General features: G+C 37.0%; 1 protein-coding gene across 4 annotated transcripts in view; it reads right to left on the bottom strand.

The window, feature by feature from the left end:
* The window catches only part of LOC106084391 (serine/threonine-protein kinase GA29083), a 103,671-nt gene that overhangs the window by 13,988 nt on the left and 67,837 nt on the right, over positions 1-21,846 (bottom strand). The window lies entirely within an intron of this gene.

Raw genomic sequence — 21,846 nt, forward strand, 5'->3', positions numbered from 1 at the left:
TATAAAAACTTTGTTGATGCGCTGTGCTAGTAAGCCACCATTGTAGAAAACAACGCTTAAGCTGCTATCACACTATATGTGTTTGTCTTATGACATGTCAAATTTTGCATTTGTTAAAGTTGCACACATGTGAAACTAACATATGACAATCACATTCCAAATAATGTTATTTTTCGAAAAAAAAAAAATCAGCTGTGTTTGTTGTCATTCGGATGAAAGTAACCCATAAAAAATTAGCTTTTGCTCACATTTTTAGGTTATGTAATACAAAAATAACATGTTAGTGTGAAAGCAAAAATGGTGAATCGTATGTAAATTGGCAATTTTGACAAGCATAACAAAATACTAATCTTATATATAAAATTCAATTTGTGATTGTTTGTATGTGTTTGTTTGTTCCGTATAGACTCAAAAACGGCTGAATCGATTACCTTGAAATTTTCACAGATTGTGTAAGTTGGTCCGGAAGGAAACATAGGCTATATAATTTTTTGATATCGGGTGGAGGCGGACCCTCCCTCTTACCACAAAAACGCCACCCATATCCGAAAGTGGTCCGAGGGGCACAACAAGGGTATGAAATGAATGGTATTGGAGACCAGAAAACGAATATGGTATTAAAATTTGGGTCCATGTACCCAGCGGTCCTCTCCAACCCCAAAACTCTTCTAAACAGATATATTCGAAGTTCATGTCAATATGGAACTCAAATGAAAAGTATTAGGCAGTAGATAACAAATGTTGCATAAAACATTAGGTCCAAGTAATGGGAACGTTGATCCTCGAAGGCAATTAGTCTGTATTGGCCTCCATACCAGCCTGCATCGTCACAAACTGGAGGAGACCCAGGAAATTTCGCAAGGACATCGGAGTATATATATGACAGTCCATTAACTATCCCACTCCAATTATTCCTAGGTATGCAGCCCTGTTCTTCTCCCTTGTCGACAACTGCCATCACCAAACTGTCCCCAGCGAAAACATTAGCAAAGGACCCACTGTTGACTGTTATTCGCCCTAGTTCTTTTAGGCATGGGATGCCCTCCAGGTGACCGCAGCCTTTTGGCTGACTGCGGTGCTTTTTTCGAATCTAGACATGCAGTCTTTGGGATAGCCTATGCAGCGAATTCCCAAGCCCTATTTAAGGAGTCTCTCTCCCTTTAGTGAGAGTCTTAGGATCTTTCGGACCAAGCCTCTCAATAAACCTGAGAGCGATGCGTCTTCTATTATTTCAACCTCTTAAAGAGCGTGTTGGTTTGCCGGGAAAGGCTGATGGCCTTGGCAAATTATAGGCATGCGCAGAAAGAATAGATTCGAATCGGATGTCTTCGTCAAAAGCCCCTGCTGACCAGTCGTCTGTCGGCTAGTGGAGCCTGGAGCTCCACCAGTCGAGGTTTTCAGTAGCTACGGCCTGACACCGCAGCTGTTGGGTCTTTAGAGTCCATTCTAAGCCTACTGTCGGGCTCCAGATCTGCCGCTCCACTGGAAACAGACGCAGATCATCAACCACCTAATGGATACCTCTATCGCAGCTATCCTTGAGTGACTTAAAATTTTCTTCCAAAAGTAATGACCTATTACGAGTTTTAGGAAACTTCTAACGTCCGCTCCACTCAACGGTTCAAACACTTCTCCCCTAAACCTAGGTTAGGCTAGGCAAGAGTGACAGTCCTTTACAGACCCATTCAGACAATTTTAAGTCCATTGTGATACCACAGTAGCGGCAGACCTAGGCTTCTGGCGGGAATCGAACTCACGACCCCTGCACTGGTAATCCAAGCACGCTATCAACTCGGCTACCGGGGCGCCCAAAACCTAAACGCCCTAAACCTAAACTAACCATGAACTGTGCGATGTCGTGTTGTCAAAATGAAGTGGCCCCAGCTAAAAAGTCATTTGAAAATGGCAAACGCAAAAGGAGAATACGTAAACTCCAATAGAAAGACCAAGTCAGAAAGACATGTCGAAATTAGAACAAACGTCCTGTGATAGCCAACAAATTAGGTAAATCAAACCAAAGTCGTCTTATGTTTAATCCAAAGTTTCTTTCATAAAGAAATTTCATTTAATTTTCCAAATATTGCAGATCTTTTCAAACAATTTCGTGATAAACTTTAATTTTTTTGGACTAGCACACTATGAAATTATCGACTCCATGATATGGGCATATAATTACTATGCCCAATAAACAAAATAACATATCATCAACAAAATGTTAAAAAGAGTGGCAAGCTATTTATTTGCAGCTAACGAAATTTGTTTGGCCACCATTAAGCTGCAAGTGTTTTTTTGCACCCACCAGCTTAGGATAGGGGGTATATTCATTTAGTCATTCCGTTTGCAACATATCGAAGTATCAATTTCCGAACCTACAAATTATATATATTTCGGATCGTCGTAAAATTCTAAGACGATTTAATTATGTCTGTGTGTCTGTCCGTCTGTCCGTCCGTCTGTTGTAATCAATCTACAGCCTTCAAAAATTGAGATATTGAGCTGAAGTTTGGCACAGATACGTCTTTTTGATGCACTCTGGTTAAGTTCTTGAACGGGCCAAATCGGACCATATTTTGATAAAGCTGCTATATAGACCGATTTTTTTTATCCGATTTCGCTGAAATTTAAAACAGTGAGTAGCTTAAGGCTTACCGACATTTGACCCAAACATAGTTCAGATCGGACTATATTTAAATATAGCTGCCATATAGACCGATCTCCCGATTTAGGGTCTGAAGCCCATAAAAGCTTTATTTACTACCCCATTTTGGTGAAATATGAAACGGTGAGTAGTTTAAGGCTTCCCGACATCTGACCTAAATTGGATTAAATCGGTGTATATTTAGATATAGTTGCCATATAGACCGATCTCGAAATAAAGGGTCTGAAGCCCATAAAGGCTTTATTTTTTAAGCGATTTCGCAGAAATTTTAAACGGTGAGTAGTATAACGCCTACCAGCATAGGACACAAATATGGTTCAGATCAGATTATATATAGATATAGCTGCCATATAGACCGATCTCCCGATAAACGGTCTGAAGCCCATAAAAACTTTATTTTTTAAGCGATTTCGCTGAAATTTAAAACAGTGAGTTGGTTTGGGCCTCCCAACATAGGACCTAAGGATGGTTGAGATCGGACTATATTTAGATATAGCTGTCATATAGACCGATCTGCCGATAATGGGCCTGAAGCTCATAAAAGACGAAAGGAGGTCTACATATATACCCGAGTTGGTGGGTATCCAAAGTTCGGCCCGGCCGAACTTAATGCCTTTTTACTTGTTTGGTTTTCTGTTATGGGGCGATATAAGATTATCATTTAATTATGCATAAAAATTACAAAATTATTATATATAAAACGCAAGTCAAGATTTACTGCTGTTTGAAATGCTAGAAATGGTATCGTTAGCGTTTACAAGTGAGCGAGTTTACTACGCCTCATAAATCTTTATTGGAATATTGTAAACAAAATACAAACGAAAAAAGAGTGTAATTAATTCCGTGAATGAAATAGATGACGATGAATGGGGTGGTGGTGGTGCTGCTGCTGGCTCGTGTAATAATGAGAATATGACCCCACGATATTTACGTAAATTCAAATGTGGTCAGAGAAGTCATTCAAAAAAAACTCTGAGAAACAGCAATCGATAACAGGTTTAACTTAGTAGTTTAGCTAAAAGAAATCTATAAAAAAGGTTTATTGGAAATTTTTAATTTATTTAATTATATAATGGTTTTAAAAATTTGAAATTTCCTTTGCTTGAAGAGTATAAAAATAAAACTCATTTTATGGTTCTCCGTTGATAAGGCTAAGAGGTATCTGTTAATTACTAAATAAAAAATTCGCCCTGGCCAAATTTCACACGTCTTTTAACTTTTTGCTTGTCGTCCAAATGACTGCTACAAACGCATACTAAACAAGTAAAAAGGCATCCCCACCACCTCGAGTATATATGTAAACCCCCTGTCGTCACAATCCGGTGAAAATTGGATAACAAAAGCACCCAAATTAGGCACGGGCATTGAGTGGTGTAATATATATAAGTCACTATTCAACTTTGTACAACAAAATATTGATCGTTTTCGGCAGCTATATCCAAATATAAACCGATCTGAACCATATTAAGGTCAGATATCGGGAGGCTCAGAACAACTCACTGTTTCAAATTTCAGCGAAATCGGGTAATAAATAAGAGCTTTTTTGGGCTTCAGATCCTTAATCGGGAGATCGGTCTATATGGCAGCTATATTTAAATATAGCCCGATCTGAACTATATTTGGGTCAGATGTCGGGAGGCTTTAATTAATCCAGTTTCAAATTTCAGCTAAATCGGATTGAAAATAAAGCATTTATGGTCTTCAGACCCCTTATCGGCAGATCGGTCTATATGGCAGCTATATCTAAATATAATCCGATCTGAACCATATTTACTTCGGATGCTGAGTGGCCTTAACCTACTCACAGTTTCAAATTTCAGCGAAATCGGATGAAAAATAAAGCATTTATGGTCTTCAGACCCTTTATCGGCAGATCGGTCTATATGGCAGCTATATCTAAATATAATCCGATCTGAACCATATTTAGTTCGGATGCTGAAAGACCTTAACCTACTCACTGTTTCAAATTGCAACGAAATCGGGTAATAAATAAAGCTTTTATGGGCTTCGGACCCTTTATCGGCAGATCGGTTTATATGACAGCTATATCTAAATATGCTCCGATTTGGCCCGCTCAAGAACTAAAACAGCGTGCATCAAAACGACTTATCTGTGCCAAATTTCAGCTCAATATCTCAATTTTTGAAGGCTGTAGAGTGATTACAACAGACACACGGTCATCGTTAAATCGTCTTAAAATTTTACGACGATCCGAAATATATATACTTTGTAGGGTGAAAATTGATATTTCGATGTGTTACAAACAAAATGACGAAATTATTAGTGCACCCCCATCCTATGGGGGAGGGTATAAAAATACTACAGCTTTTGCAATCTGAAAGGCTAACAGCTATAGTCTTTGTTTCGGCTAGGTCCATATGTGACCTGACTCGTATGTGGATGTTTGTCTGATAGAGCAATCGCTTTGCTACAATTAATTTGCATGATTGCAAAATTAATTAAATATAAACAATAATTATTTACAACCCCTAAAGTATGCAACATTTTTAAAACCCAAGCATAAGATATGTAGTCTTTATCTAAATTATATCTATGCTTCAAATCTATTTTAAACTTTTTTTCCTTATTTCAAAAGAAACTTTTTTTTAACTTTTTATTTGTGTTTTTTAAGAACAGAAAAAAGTGCTTCCACCATGACAGTTTACAAGCCCTTAGCAAACATTAAAGTGCATACACAGCATTGCCATCGAAGCACAAATAATCCAATGTGTGTCATTTGGCAACAGAATTGCTAAAGAGGAAGTCAAAGGAAACTTTTCGCAAATGGATTTTGTTCGGCAAAAGTTTTTTTTTTTTTTTTTGTAAATCAATTGAAAGGGAGACAGGCAGCACAGGAGCAGCAAAAGTGAAAACTAACAGAAACTATTAATTACTTAAAAACAATTAGCTTAAGAGTTTTCTTTTTTTTGCCTGCCTCATTTGAGGAATACCAATGAAAACAATAAAAAACAGCACTTAAGGCAAAACTTTTTGTTGTTTTTCGAAGGCCATTATGTTGACATATTTAACGTTTGCTTTTTATAGCGTACAATGTAATTTCCATAAATATCCTACAGTAACATTAGAACACCAAAACAAACCACTTAATAGCTAAGAAATTATAGACATTTTTGTTAGATGCTAAGCACCACACCTGTTTATTTTTGTGTTATATCCTTAAAAGGAATATTCGTTTTCCTTACCTTATAAAGCCTTAAAATCTACATTAGACTCTGCTGCTTCTATATATACATATAAAGCCTAAAAATCTAAATCATATTGCGTTCAGAAAAGAAAATGTTATAAATTCACTGGCATACTTTTAGGCGAGCCAGCCAGTCAGACTTCTGCTACTGCTGTTTTAGGGCGTTAGCACGCAAGCCACAACAGAAACTTTAAGGAAATCACTAAATGGCCTAAAGAGTTTCTGCTCCCATTCTCATTGCAGAGGCAAATTGCCATGAAACAAGTTGCATATGTATACATACATAGTACATATAGTTTTGTAAAAAGGGTATCCTCCTTCTAGAAGATCTCCGAACAACGGTGAAGTGAGCTGAGAGAAATTATGTTGTAAAGATTTGACCAAAATTTGATTTCTATAGAAAATTGAGACATTTTATTTCTATATACAATTTTGTCAAAATTTTATTTTTTTTTTATTTTTTAGCAACACAAAGATAGCAACACACCAAGTCTCGAAAGAGAAACAAACAAATTTGAGACGAAATTTTATTTCTATAGAAAATTTTGTCAAAATTTTATTTCTATAGAAAATTTTGTCAAAATTTTATTTCTATAGAAAATTTTGTCAAAATTTTATTTCTATAGAAAATTTTGTCAAAATTTTATTTCTATAGAAAATTTTGTCAAAATTTTATTTCTATAGAAAATTTTGTCAAAATTTTATTTCTATAGAAAATTTTGTCAAAATTTTATTTCTATAGAAAATTTTGTCAAAATTTTATTTCTATAGAAAATTTTGTCAAAATTTTATTTCTATAGAAAATTTTGTCAAAATTTTATTTCTATAGAAAATTTTGTCAAAATTTTATTTCTATAGAAAATTTTGTCCAAATTTTTTTTCTATAGAAAATTTTGTCAAAATTTTATTTCTATAGAAAATTTTGTCAAAATTTTATTTCTATAGAAAATTTTGTCAAAATTTTATTTCTATAGAAAATTTTGTCAAAATTTTATTTCCATAGAAATTTGAGACAAAATTTTATTTCTATAGAAAATTTTGTCAACATTTTATTTCTATAGAAAATTTTGTCAAAATTTTATTTCTATAGAAAATTTTGTCAAAATTATATTTCTATAGAAAATTTTGTCAAAATTTTATTTCTATAGAAAATTTTGTCAAAATTTTATTTCTATAGAAAATTTTGTCAAAATTTTATTTCTATAGAAAATTTTGTCAAAATTTTATTTCTATAGAAAATTTTGTCAAAATTTTATTTCCATAGAAATTTGAGACAAAATTTTATTTCTATAGAAAATTTTGTCAACATTTTATTTCTATAGAAAATTTTGTCAAAATTTTATTTCTATAGAAAATTTTGTCAAAATTATATTTCTATAGAAAATTTTATTTCTATAGAAAATTTTGTCAAAATTTTATTTCTATAGAAAATTTTGTCCAAATTTTTTTTCTATAGAAAATTTTGTCAAAATTTTATTTCTATAGAAAATTTTGTCAAAATTATATTTCTATAGAAAATTTTGTCAAAATTTTATTTCTATAGAAAATTTTGTCAAAATTTTATTTCTATAGAAAATTTTGTCAAAATTTTATTTCTATAGAAAATTTTGTCAAAATTTTATTTCTATAGAAAATTTTGTCAAAATTTTATTTCTATAGAAAATTTTGTCCAAATTTTTTTTCTATAGAAAATTTTGTCAAAATTTTATTTCTATAGAAAATTTTGTCAAAATTTTATTTCTATAGAAAATTTTGTCAAAATTTTATTTCTATAGAAAATTTTGTCAAAATTTTATTTCTATAGAAAATTTTGTCAAAATTTTATTTCTATAGAAAATTTTGTCAAAATTTTATTTCTATAGAAATGTTTTGTCAAAATTTTATTTCTATAGAAAATTTTTGTCAAAATTTTATTTCTATAGAAAATTTTCGTCAAAATTTTATTTCCGTAGACAAATTTCCTATCACTCTAACATAACATCACTCTTTGCCTTACAAAACTTGTCTATAAAGTTAAAAATAGGTTAAAGTTGAAGCAAAAAAAAAGAAGAAGGGAAAACGAAGACAAAATGCTGAAATAGTTATGAAGAATATTTTATTATGTATATTACCTTTAGGCATAATAACTAAGATGGAATTTAGTTAGCATGGTTACTAACTAGCACAGGTGGTTGGTTGGTTGGTTGATCGGTGGGAGGGTAGTCTAGTTGGTTGGTCGCTGTGTTGGGCTCTGCAGTTCCTAGGAGAAACGTAACAGCAAACATTTCACGCTGATGATATATAGAGCGCAGGTGTGGTTATCATAACCGCCAAATAAGCCACTAATGGCAAAAGGAAAAACAAACAAACAAACAACATTGACAGGAACGACAGACGGACGGACAGACACTAAAACGGGAGGATACGGATGTGTTGTGTGAAAGGCAACCTAAGGAAATTCACTTGTCACGGATTAACCAATGAACCAACCATCCGACCACCAAACGGGGGTCTACATAAGCCTCAACCTTTCTGTAAAAAATGAAAGATTATACAACACCCATAGGCGGCAGACATAATGTAGAGTTCACCTTTTTATGAAGTTGAGCAGTCCAAAGAAGACACCTTATTTAGTTGATGGATGCATAGTTGCCTTTAATTACACACATTCATGTGATATGTGTTAGGGGCTTGGTGATTGTCAGTGTGACTTAGTAACTTAGTTTTGTGTTTAGTAATTTAATTAAATTTGCATTAAGTTCAAGTCAAACAACAAAAACACAAACACAAACAAGCCCAGAAAAGCGTTTATTTTCTCTCCTCCCTTCAACTCATTTAGGAATGATGTAAGACATACGTGATTCCAAAAGGTTATTAACCTTTTAATAATAAAGATAAAGACATAATTTGGATATTAATTTTTTAACGTCCAAGATTTTAAATCGAGATATCGGTCTATATGGCAGCTATATCCAAATCTGGGCAGATTTGGGCCAACTTGCGGAAAAATGTTGAAGAGCCTTACACAACTCACTGTCCCAAATTTTGGCAAAATCGGACAATAAATGCGCGTTTTTTTGGGCGCAAAACCTTAAATCACAAGATCGGTGTATATGGCAGCTATATTCAAATCTGGACCAATCTGAGGCAAATTGAAAAAAAAATGTCGAAGGGCCTAACACAACTTATTGTCCCAAAATTTCGGCGACATCGGACAATAAATGCGCCTTTTATGGGCCCAAAACCTAAAATCGAGAGATCGCTCTATATGGCAGCTATATCCAAATCTGGACCGATCTGGGCCAAATTGAAGAAAGATGTCGGAGGGCCTAACACAACTCACTGTCCCAAATTTCGGCGACATCGGACAATAAATGCGCCTTTTATGGGCCCAAAACCCTAAATCGAGAGATCGGTCTATATGGCAGCTATATGCAAATCTTGATCGATCTGGGCCAAATTGAAGAAAGATGTCGGAGGGCCTAGCACAACCCACTATCAGAAATTTCAGCCAAATCAGATAATAAATGTGCTTTTTATGGGCCTAAGACCCCAAATCGGCGGATCGGTCTATATGGAGGCTATATCAAGACAAACAAGTAAAAAGACAATAAGTTCGGCCAGACCGAACTTTGGATACCCACCACCTCGGGTATATATGTAAACCCCCTTTCGTCACAATCGGATGAAAATTGGATAACTTAAGCACACAAATTCGGCACGGATATTGAGTGGTCTTATAATATCTAAATATGGTCCGATCCAAACCATATTTGGGGCGGATGTCGGGAGACCTAATCCTATTCACTGTTTCAAATTTAAGCAAAATCGGGTAATAAATAGGGCTTCTATTGGCTTCAGTCCCTTATGGGGAGATTGGTCTATATGGCAGCTATATCTAAATACAGTCCGATCTGAACCATATTTGGGTCAGATGTTGGTAAGCCTAAAACTACTCACTGTTTTAAATTTCAGCGAAATCGGAAAAAAATAAAGCTTTTATATGCTTCAGACCCTTTATCGGCAGATCGGTCTATATGGCAGCTATATCTAAATATTGTCCGATCTGAACCATACTTAGGTCAGATGTCAGGAGGTCCAAAACTACTCAATGTTTAAAATTTCAGCAAAATCGGATGAAAAATGAAATTTTATATCAGCTATATCCAAATATGGTCCGATTTGGCCCGTTCAAGAACTTAACCAGCGTGCACCAAAAAGACGTATCTGTGTCCAATTTCAGCTCAATATCTCAATTTTTGAAGCCTATAGAGTGATTACAACAGACGGACGGACAGACACACGTTAAATCGTCTTAGAATTTTACGACGATCCGAAATATATATACTTTGTAGGATCGGAAATTGATATTTCGATGTATTGCAAACGGAATGACTAAATGAATATTCCCCCTATCCTACGGTGGTGTGTATAAAAATGAATCTATGCAAAGTTTCAGCTCAATATCTCTATTTTTAAAGACTGTAGCGTGATTTCAACAGACGGACGGACGGACATGGCTAGATCGTCTTAGATTTTTACGCTAATCAAGAATATATAGATTTTATAGGGTCGGAAATGGATATTTCGATGTGTTGCAAACGGTTGTGGGTATAAAAAATAAATGACTCGAACATGTTAATGTGCTTAAAAGCAATTGGAATAGAAAAAGGATTATGTGGTAAAATTTCTCTACCATTCTCAACATGTGCTGTCGTACTCAAATAATAACTCTTATCACCAACTTTTTATTTTGAGTGTACAAAATTCTGTTTATATTAATAATGCATTCCGTTATCAGATAATTGTATTTAATTTATTGAATAAAGCTAACAAATTGAAATCATGTCTATCATTTTTATAATACAATAAATAATTTGTTCACAGAATTAAGCTGATATGGACCTGAACACGTGGGTAAGTAGGTGTTATAATACCCTGGTCGATGGTATATAAGATTCCGACGAACTTGAGGCGCTATTACTTGTTATAGTCTCATTTGTTCATAGCAACACTGACACAACCAGACACTAGGCCCCAATTTTGAAGGGCTGATTCATATTCCACTCGCAAATTGATTTAAATTGAGTTCCATATTGCTATGATTCGTAGAGCTGGCAAAATATCGATATTTAATTTTTTGACTGAATATCGATTGAAATTTTTCCGATGGATACTATATCAAAATTAAAATTTTTTTCAAAATTAAACAAAAATAAGCAATCCAACACTGAATTTACCCTTGAAGACACATTGCGCCTATAGAGGGCGCAATTTTCTTTTGATTAGATTAACATATTGTACAATGATTTCTCTCATGGCTTCCAACTGACTTTATTAACCTTGGTTTTATTTCGTCTGTGCATTGATATTGCTACTATATAAAACAATCTTCTGATGGGAGATAGTATCGATAATTATTATTTAAACTATTGAATCTTGCGATTATCGATAGTTTGCCAGCTCTAATGATTGGTTTACATGTCCACTGTAGGGGGTTTGCACCCTTAAATTAGTCTAAATCAATTAAATGCTACTATTTTCGAAGTATGTAAGGCATGTTTATCAATACCCCTATAGCACGTTTACATTGATATTTTTATGATCTGGATTTAACTAAATCCAAAAACAAATTCTGTCCGTTTTCACTGCGCGTACATGCGTATACACGAATGTGCATATCACACACATCCATACACAATTCTTGTAAACAGTTGCATATATTTGGTACTCAGTTGCATATTTTGGAATTCAGGTTATTTAAGTTCGGATGTTAGACGTACTCCATTCTTAAAAGACTTTATTTGAGCCCGATATTCTCATTGGGATTCTGGGAGTGGGAAGGCCCCCATGGTGGTGGTTGATGGGTTTAGGGTGGGGTGTGGACCCCCAGAATCGTGGTCCGGAATATGGGTATAAATTTCGTGCGCCTCTCCCAAATAATACCTTCCATTTGATCCCCATATTGCCATGACCGGCCAATATGTATGTCCGATTTAGGGGTGTTTTCGGTGGTCCCCCAGATACTTAGCCCTGAAAAAATATCAGCATCGTGTTCTACTCTCAAATACCATTTATTTAAACCCCATCTTGTCATTGGTTTAAGGGGAGTTTATGTGATGAGGCATCTACCAAACACTTGCCCCAAAATTGGTTATCAAATCCGTTTTCTAATCTGAAATACCTTATGAGCCACATATTGACCTTTAGCCACATATTCCCATGGTCGGTAAATTTGTACTCTTTCGGGGTTGTTTTGGGGAAGGGGAGGTATCCCAAATACATGGTCCCACATTTGGATAACAAAGGGTCAGTAAATAGATGCTGTTTTCCGGATGGGATATACCACCAAAAAATTGGTCCCGAAAATGGGTATCAACTTCGAGTTCTACTCCCCAATACCTTTCATTTAAGTCCCACATTGTCGTGGTCGGTAAATGTGTCTGAGTTAGGGGTGTTTTGGGGAGTGTGGTGGTCCTTATATCGAAAATATGTCAGCATCGCGCCCTGCTCCCAAATATAATTTATTTAAACCCCATATTGCCATTGGCCTCATAATTAGATATCAAATTCGTTTTCTAATATCAAATACTTTAAATTTAAAACCCCCATTGGAAAAGTGAGCAGATATGTTCGGTTTGGGGAATGGGCCTTAAAAACTGTCAATATCGAGCTCCACTCTCTTTAAGACCCAAAATGTCATGGTGAGCAAATACGTGCTATCTGGGGGTTGTTATGGGTGTGAGGTGATCCCATAGACACTTTTCCCGAATATTGATATCAGATTCATGCTTTATCCCCAAAGACCTTTCATTTGAGCACAATATTGCTATGGTCGTAAACTTGTTCCTTTTGGGGGTGTTTTTGGAGAGGGACGGCCCCCCAAACACTTGGTCGCACATTTTGATATCAGATTCGTATTCTCTCGCAAATACCTTTCATTTGAGTCCCATATTGCCATGGTCGGTAAATATGTCCGATTTAGGAGTGTTTTAGGGGTTGGGTGGTCCCCCAAACACTTCGTCCGACAATATGATATAAGATACGTTTTCTAATTTTAAATACCTTTTATTTGAGTCCCACAGGGGTGGTTTTGGGGTGGGACGTCCCCTAGGTACCCCATCCGAAATTTGGTTACCAAATTTTTGTATTTAGGTGACTGTAAATTGTTAACCGCAAAAACGTTTCGTTTACCGCAAAAACGTTTTCGTTTGCCGCAAAACCGAGTCATTCAAAACATGTGATCCCAAATAAATGCCTACATTGTAATAAATAAGCACAGCCCTGAATGTCAAAAAATAAAGATCGAATTTTTTTCAAAAAAAAAAAAAATTATAAAATTAACAAAATTTTACAGATAAAGCAAGAAAAAATAAATCTTGGAGTGTGCAATTTCCAAAACATTTCAACCAGTTTGATTATTTTTTTAACATATTTTTATATACGCCTTTACTTTCTTAAGGGTTGCCGTATGTGTCAATTTTTGGTATGGTCTTAAGGGGTGTTTACATTTAGGTATTGGTTTTACAATTCAGGCTTTAGTTTACTCAATTTTTCGTCATTTTAGAAAAAGTTCCTTAGTAACTTAGCGAACTATAGAACATAGCACAGAAGTAATACAGCGTGATCAGATCGGAACTATATTTATGGATCCATCTGGACTGTGGTTAAGTTGTTGGTGATAAAGACCTTAAAAATTATTCACTTGCCACTAAGTAGCCTACGTTGTGTTTATAGAATGAAAAAATACGCTCTAGTCAGATGGATAGGAGAATCGACATAATTTATGCCATTTAAGCAAACATCTAAGCTCGACACTTCAATGGAATGGAAAATGAAGGAGAGAACCAAAGTACGAAATCATAGATTTTCTGCTATACCTAATTTTGTGGATGGATGTTGATGTGAAAATTTATCGTAGTTTCCCTAAATGAATTCTACTACGACTACATAAGTCGAAGAGTGAAAAATGTTTCAAAATAACAGCTAGATATACCCCATAAACACATCCATGGTGGCAGGAAATAAAATTTCTGCCACTCTTGAAGAAAACACCCTATACTTCATGGCATTCAAAAAATAAGCAATAAATGCATTCTTTGAAGATGAATTACATCGTTTGCAACATTGAAGATTGTATCTCTATTGTGATGTGTTGTAAAAATGTTACTCTAGAAATGCAATCACAGCGAAAATATGTGAACAAATCTTTTATTGTACTAAAAATACAATAAACTTTGTTTTATTCTTTTTTTTTTGTTCTTTCCACTTTTTGTGTAAGCCAGATGCGATGAAAATAAGAAAGCAGTTCAAGGACTCTCTATGTGCGTATGTAAGTGTGTGGGCATACGCGTGTATGCCTCTATCTTCGTCACCATCAAATCACAATTTTCGTTGCATATTTATAAGGCCCATATTAGTGTTTCTCCTCCGTTGACATGGTATTCAAAATAACATTAAGAAGTCGCTCCATTATGTAAAGCACAACTCAATAAAACACTAAAGAGCCAAAGCGAGTAAAACTATACAAAGGTTAAGAAGATGACAGAGATTATTTTGCATTGTTGTTTGAATACTCATATTTTTTACCCTACATCATAGGATGGGGGTATACTAAATTCGTCATTCCATTTTTAACAAATGGAAATATTGGTTTAAGACCCCATAAAGTATATGTATTCTTGATCGCCGTGACATTTTAAGTTGGATCTAGCCATGTCCGTCCGTCTGTCGAAAGCACGCTAACTTTCGAAGAAAAGTTACCGCCCAGCGCTTGAAATTTTGCACAAATACCTCCTATTAGTGTAGGCCGGTGGAGATTGTAAATCGGTCATATCGGTCCATATTTAGATGCAAATGCAAATTTTGCCCATGAACATTCCACTAAGGAACCGATCTCGGATCTTGAGCCTCTAGAGAGCGCAATTCTTATCCGATTTGACTGATTTTTGATTTTTGAACAGCTACTCTACTCAATTGACCTTCACATATGTGCCTGATAAGGTCCGAATCGGTCCAAAACCTGATATAGTTCCCATATAAACCAACCTCCCGATTTTTTTTCTTGAAACTCTAGAGGGCGAAATTCGTATTAGACTTGGCTGAAATTTTGCACAGTGCCATCGACTTTGCTCTTCAAGATTCAAGCCAAGTACGGTGAGAATCAGTTCATAACCTGATATAGTTCCAATAGCATAGCAATTCTTATCCATTATCGCAGTGACTTTTTCTAAGACCGCTAACACACGCTTCAAGTATGGTCCGAATCGATTTAAAACCTGATATAGCGCCCATATAAACCGATTTCCCGATTTTACTTCATGAACCCCTATAGGGCGCAATCTCATCCGATTTGGTTGAAATTTTGAACAATTTCACTCAGAGGTTCGGCCTATTTGACAATTTTAACCCAATTTCAGAGGAATCGAAAAATACACCAATAATGAATTTAAGGAGTTAAGTGGCGAGATCGATCTGTAGGCATTCATATAGATAAATGGTTTTATTGAATCGTGATAGCATATAGGTCTGTTGAGACAATGTATAACCGATTTCCCGACATTACTTCTAGAACCCCTATAGGCTGCAATCTTATCCGATTTGGTTGAAATTTTGAACTATTTCACTCAGAGGTTTTGCCTATTTGACAATTTTAACCCAATTTCAGCGGAACCGAAAAATACGTCAATAACGGGTTTAAGAAGTTCGATATGTAGGCATTCATATGGATATATGGTTTTATTGAATCATGTTGGACGATTGTAGCATTTAGGTCTGTTGAGATAGTGTAAAGAAGAAACATCGACTGTTCTGTAATCTGCATACTTAATAATAAGGGTATGGATTTAGGGTTAAAGAGCTATGCAGAAGGGCCGAAAGGGTCTTCATATGGCATATGACTGGGCTAGACCCAAAGGTCTCAATGTTAACCCAGAGAAGACTGAAATATGCCTGTTCACGAGGAAGACGAAAGTGGGCCAATTTAACGCACCACGTTTCCTCAAAAAGACGATTTCGATATCTGACAAGGTCAAATACTTGGGTGTGATCTTGGACAGGAAACTGAATTGGAAGTGTCACATTTAGGAGCGTACTGAGAAGGCTTACAGATGTTGGGCACTATGTAGACGGGCCGTAGGCTCGAAATGGGGCCTGAATCCGAGGATAGTCCACTGGCTCTACAGGAGCGTGATAAGAGCAATACTTACTTACGCCTCAGTAGTTTGGTGGACTGCTATGGAGAAAAAGTGCAACATAGGGACCATACAACAGGTTCAGAGAACATGTAGTCTTAGCATGGGCAGGCAAGTGCCAGTGCCCAACTAGGGCACAGGAGACTATTCTAGATATCCGACCCATTGACATACAGATTAAGTGTAAGGCAGTCACTGCGGCTATGAGACTTAAGGCGATGAGAGAATGAATTGAGTATGGGAGCTGCTCATACCATCGCGGTATAATCGAGGCGACGATAGGAAACCTGGAAGGAAGAGAAGAGGTTTCCGATCGGGAGATCGGATGAGATGAACCTTGAAGTCGAATGTGAGGCACTGCTGCCATCGGCACAGTCTTGGATTGACGGAACCCTAGTATTGCCATCTGGAAGATCATGTTACGCGGATGGATCAAACCTAGAGGACAGAGTGGGCCTAGGGGTTTACATTAAGAACCCAAAGACTGAGATCTGTTTTAGACTGCCTGAACATAATACGGTCCTGCAGGCGGAGATCCGGGCGATCACGAAATGCGTCAAGTCGTATGGTGCTAACGCGAGGATGTCGAGTGTGAAAATCTTTACCGACAGTAAGATTGCCATAAGGCCAATAACAACCAGTACGGTAAGATCACGAACAGTCTTGCAGTGTAAGAAGGATATTAACGCCTTCTATGAGGATGGCAAAATCCGTATCGTTTGGGTGCCGGGCCATAACGGAGTAAGGGGAAATGAAAGGGCATACGATTTGGCGGTGAAGGCCAGAGGACTGCCGTCAATAAACTTGGTTCACCCGAAGCCTTTTGGGTTGACGCAGTCCGAGTTAAGGAAGTGGAAGACGAATGCGCATGCAACATTGTGGAACAGCGAAACGCTCGGTAGGACGGCGAAAATCCTATGGGGAGATCCAGATAGTGAGAAGACGAGAATATTACTGAAGAAATGCAAGAAGGAGGTCAGTATAGCTATTGGTATCATAACGGGACAGAAAGGACTACGAGCTCACTTATGTACAATCGGTGCGTCAAGTGATGACAGCATGTGCGGGGAAGATGATGAGACGTTGGAGCATTTGCTTTGTCATTGCCCGGCTTTCGCGTCTAACAGATACCGGCACTTAGGTGGACACAATACTAGACATGAACCAACTTAGGGGAGTGGTATTGAAAACAATTAAGGATTTTGTAAGTAGCACGGAATTCCTAACTTAAAATTTTCTTTTTAGAGGTTACTTTATACTTTTTTAAGCACACAACAAGCCGATTACTGGCTTGGATATATGTCCATAGTGGCATGGGGCGGATTAATATCTACACCCTTTTTTCAACCTAGCCTAGGTTAAAGAACTGATTTGCTATCGGAACTGCTTAGGCTGGCTACAGAAGGACACAAAAATACCTTCTATTTTATTACCTGGTCACTGAAAACTTGGTTAAAATTATGAAATGACAATACTGGCTATATATAAAAATTCGCCTATTACTTCACTAATGGCTCTGATTTCAGATGTACGTTCATGCATACGTAGTAAGCCTCTGTGCGTATTCCATTTTCAAAGTGTATTGCATGTTTAAGTTGTCAAAAACCAAGAAAAAAAAGGAGAATCAAACTTGACATGAGCATGGCATGACAGAGAGCGAGAGGCATTGCTTTTTATTTCATTTTTCCGTTTTAGGTGACACATTAACCATAAATTACGACGGAATTTTGCGTTTTATTATTGTTATTTGACCTTTGAAGTGGCAAATGTTTGTAGCGCAGGTAGGCGGCAGGATTTTATGGGGGATAATTCTGGAACTCCCATAAATGTGGTGAGTACATTTTTGGCTAAGTCTTAAAGTGTGTTTGAAGTGTGATTCAAACATTTCTGAAACTTTGAAGGTTATTTATCAATAGAAATATGAATAATATACGTCATTATATGGATAAGGCCTTATCGATGGCATACGAGGGCTGCTATATAATTTCCCGACTTAATAATGAAAATTTTTATTATAACCAGTAAGGAAAGGCAAAAGTCGGGCGGTGCCGACTATATAGTACCCTACATTACCGAGTCAACATGCATACTACTTTCAATATATGCAACCTATTGAAAAACTGAATAGCACTTTGTTTGACTTTTTTCGATAGGACTTAAATGGTCGTTACTACGGACTTTAAGGGCCATATCGGATATATATCTAAATCTAAACCAACTTTAATGAAATTTAGCACACGAGCTAGGTCGTTAAACACCTCACCTCGAACCCAAATTGTGGCGACTACAGCCTTAACAGGCCATATGAGATGAAATATTTGATTTGAACCAATTTTCATAAAAACATAAATAAAACACATTATGCAAAATTTTGTTAAGATCGGACCAAAACTGTGGCTTTTGCAGTCGTAAAATGTCATATTGGCTGAAAGATTTATATGGGAACTATTGTATATTTAAATCTGACCCGATTTTAATGAAATTTTGCAATCGTAGTGGAATGCAAAAGTTTTTAAAGATCGGACCAAAATTGAAATTTCTACAGCCTTAAAAGCCATATCAGCTGAAAGATATATATGGAAGCTATATCTAAGTCTGATCCGATTTCGATGAAATTTTGCACATATTTTGGGACGTCAAAAAAAGTATTTTGTGGCGAATATGTTGAAGATCAGACTAAAATTGGGGCTTCTCCAGCTTTAAAAGGGCATATCGGAGGAAAGATATAAATGGCAGCTATATCTAAATCTGATCCGATTTTGGTGAAATTTTGCACATATATTGGGATGGCACAAAAACCACTTCATGCCAAATTTTGTAAAGATCGGACCTAAATTGTGGCTTCGACAGGCTTAATAGGTCAAATCGGATGAAAGATATATATGGCAGCTATATGTAAATCTGATCCGATTTCGAAGAAATTTTGCACATATATTTTGACGTTAAAAAAAAAACTAATTCATGTTAAATTTGGTGAAGATCGGACCAAAATGAAGTATTGCACATACATTGTATTGTTGTATTGGATGTATGCGGCCATCGTGAGGCCAGTACTGGTCTATGGAGCACTGGTATGGTGGGACGCCGTAGGGAAGAGGACGCGTGCGAAGGAGTTCGAGAAGGTCCAGAGACTGGCTTGCGTCAAGATCACAGGGACGCTGAGATCCACACCGCAGGCAGGCCGCCAGGGTCGCGCTTAGGCCGAGAAATCTCGGCATGCTGAAGGAGGATGGTTGCGGCCACAATTCGATTCTGGTTGTTATGGTTACGGAGGGTAGACTGAGGAGGATCTCCGACTACCTGGCACCAGTGCCGACTGGAGTAAGGGCATTCGTTTTCTTGAGAGGGACGAATGGAGGGCGGATGGTGTACTTGAGGAGGATGAGGCCTCAATCTACACAGATGGCTCCAAGTTTGAGTCGGGGACTGGATTGGGGGTCTACTCTAATGCACTCAATATTATTATGTCTCTGAGACTGCCGGACGAGTGTACGGTCTTTCAGGCAGAGGTCTGTGCCATTGCAGGGCCCACGGGCCCACGATGTGACGCTGACATAAATGTGAGGGCGGACGAGAGCGCCAGGAGGGGTTCGTCTGCGCCGGGCAGACCAGTCATCGGTCTTTCCTACAAGCCATTTGTCGAGCTACAGAACACAGTAGAGGGGATGGCCAGGCCAGCGTCGGTGACGAGGTGGGACACCGTAGATGGTTGCCGGACTGCGAGGGCGCTATGGCCGGCCATCGGCCGGAGGAGGATGAGTGATTTGCTGGCGTTCGATAAGAGGTCGATAAGTACTTTGAAAGGTGTCATAAGTGGACACTTTGCCATAGGCCACATGGCGTCGCACATGGGGATACCGCACAATGACTTCTGTTTGAGTTGCCTCGATGAGGATGAGGAGGAGAGGTTTGCGAGGGGCACGATGGACCAAACTGGCCTCTGAGTGATCTCACCTTTGGTGGGCGACCCATTCAACCTAACCTAATCTACTCCAACGCAAGTTAGCGGACGATCAACAATATATATACAATATTTCGATGTGTTCGAACGGAATGACGATGTAAGTATACGCCATACTATGGTGAAGGGTATAAAAATTAATGACACATGTCTAAAACTTAAACTTTACGTTTGAATTAAAATTGTTTATGTCATTTTATGTGGACTTTGCTGTTTTAGGAACATAGCCAAATGCATAAGAAAAAAAATTGCCATAATAGAGCATACCATATTTTCATTTCAATTTTTTTTATTTGATTTATCTTAAAACATATGCGGAATCGTTTTCTTTTTTTTTAAGATTTACAGTTTATTTTTATAGAATGAACTATTAACAGCAATATGACTCTTTCAATGCATGATTGCAATGCTATTGTTGAATAAAAATCCATTAAGTATAAACACAATAAGTGCAGACATAGAAAGGCTGAAAAGAAAACAATGATTTATACATATACAAGCGATATTTTTCCTAATGTAAATGTTAGCATAGTCACAAGGCCATAAGAGAAAGGGCCCTATTAAGGTGGTTACATGAAGTATTAACTTTTTCACAAAGATGTACTTTGCCACGAAAAGTTTATTGAATGCTAGTCTCAAATTAAGTTTCCCCCGGGAGTGTCAGTTGACAGTATGAGGTAAGATAACTAACAGTGGTCGCCTTCTTACAATATTGCCATATCTTTGATAAAATTACATTTATTAGTTTCCTTAAGGTTACCGTTAAATGTCAAATTTTATATGGGGTGTTGACATGTTAGTATAATTCGTACAACTAAGTTGTTATCTTTATCGAAAAAACAAATTGTAAGATTTAGCATACTTTACAGCGATAAGTAAACATGTGTATTATTTCGTTTGAGCATTGATTTCGAGAGATCTTCAGCATGGCTAAATCGAGATTGAGAGTGTCAAAACGATGAAGAAATACAATATATAGATTTAGGTTAGGTTGAAAAGAGGGTGCAGATATTAATCCGCCCCATGCCACTATGGATAAAAAGCTACACCTGAATTTTAAGAATGGAAATATAGAGTGAGAGAGAAAGGTTCAGAAAAAGTCCACAAAAGACAAATAGAGAGCGGTATGGCCTTAGGTTAGGTTAGGTTGAAAAGAGGGTGTAGATATTAATCCGCCCCATGCCACTATGGACATACACCTAAGCCAGTAATCGGCTTATTGTGCACTCTGAAAGCTATAAAGTAATCTCTAAAAAGAAAATTTTAAATAAGAAATTCCTTGCTACTTACAAAATCCTTAATTGTTTTTTAAACCACTCCTCTAAGTTGGTTCATGTCTCGTATTGTGTCTCCACCTAAATGCCGGTATATGTTAGACGCGAACGTCGGGCACACCACCTCACGCATTCCGTTATCGCCCGGATCTCCGCCTGCAGAACCGTATTATGGACAGGCAGTCTAAAACAGATTTCAGTCCCTGGGTTCTCAATGTAGACCCCCAGGCCCACTAGTTTTGATCCATCCGTGTAACATGATCTGTGACACGTCCCATTCATATGCCATATGAAAGACCCTTTCGGTCCTTCTGCATAGCTCTTTCGGATCCTTACCCCTTAAAAGTATTATAATATCGTGTTCAAATCCATTATCCGTCAGCATCCGTAGTAGGTCATTTATGGTGGTCACCCATAGGAGTGGCAATAAAGTGCACCCCTGTGGCCATTTTCTCCCTTATATTTATGCCATGGGACACACAATTTATCCACAAATTTCTTGGCATATGGTTTATCCAGTCTCTAAGTAGCGAGGTCCCCACATTGTTAAAAACCCCCTCGATGTCAATGCATAC

Source organism: Stomoxys calcitrans, chromosome 3, assembly GCF_963082655.1.
Source record: "Stomoxys calcitrans chromosome 3, idStoCalc2.1, whole genome shotgun sequence".
Taxonomy (NCBI): Eukaryota; Metazoa; Arthropoda; class Insecta; order Diptera; family Muscidae; genus Stomoxys; species Stomoxys calcitrans.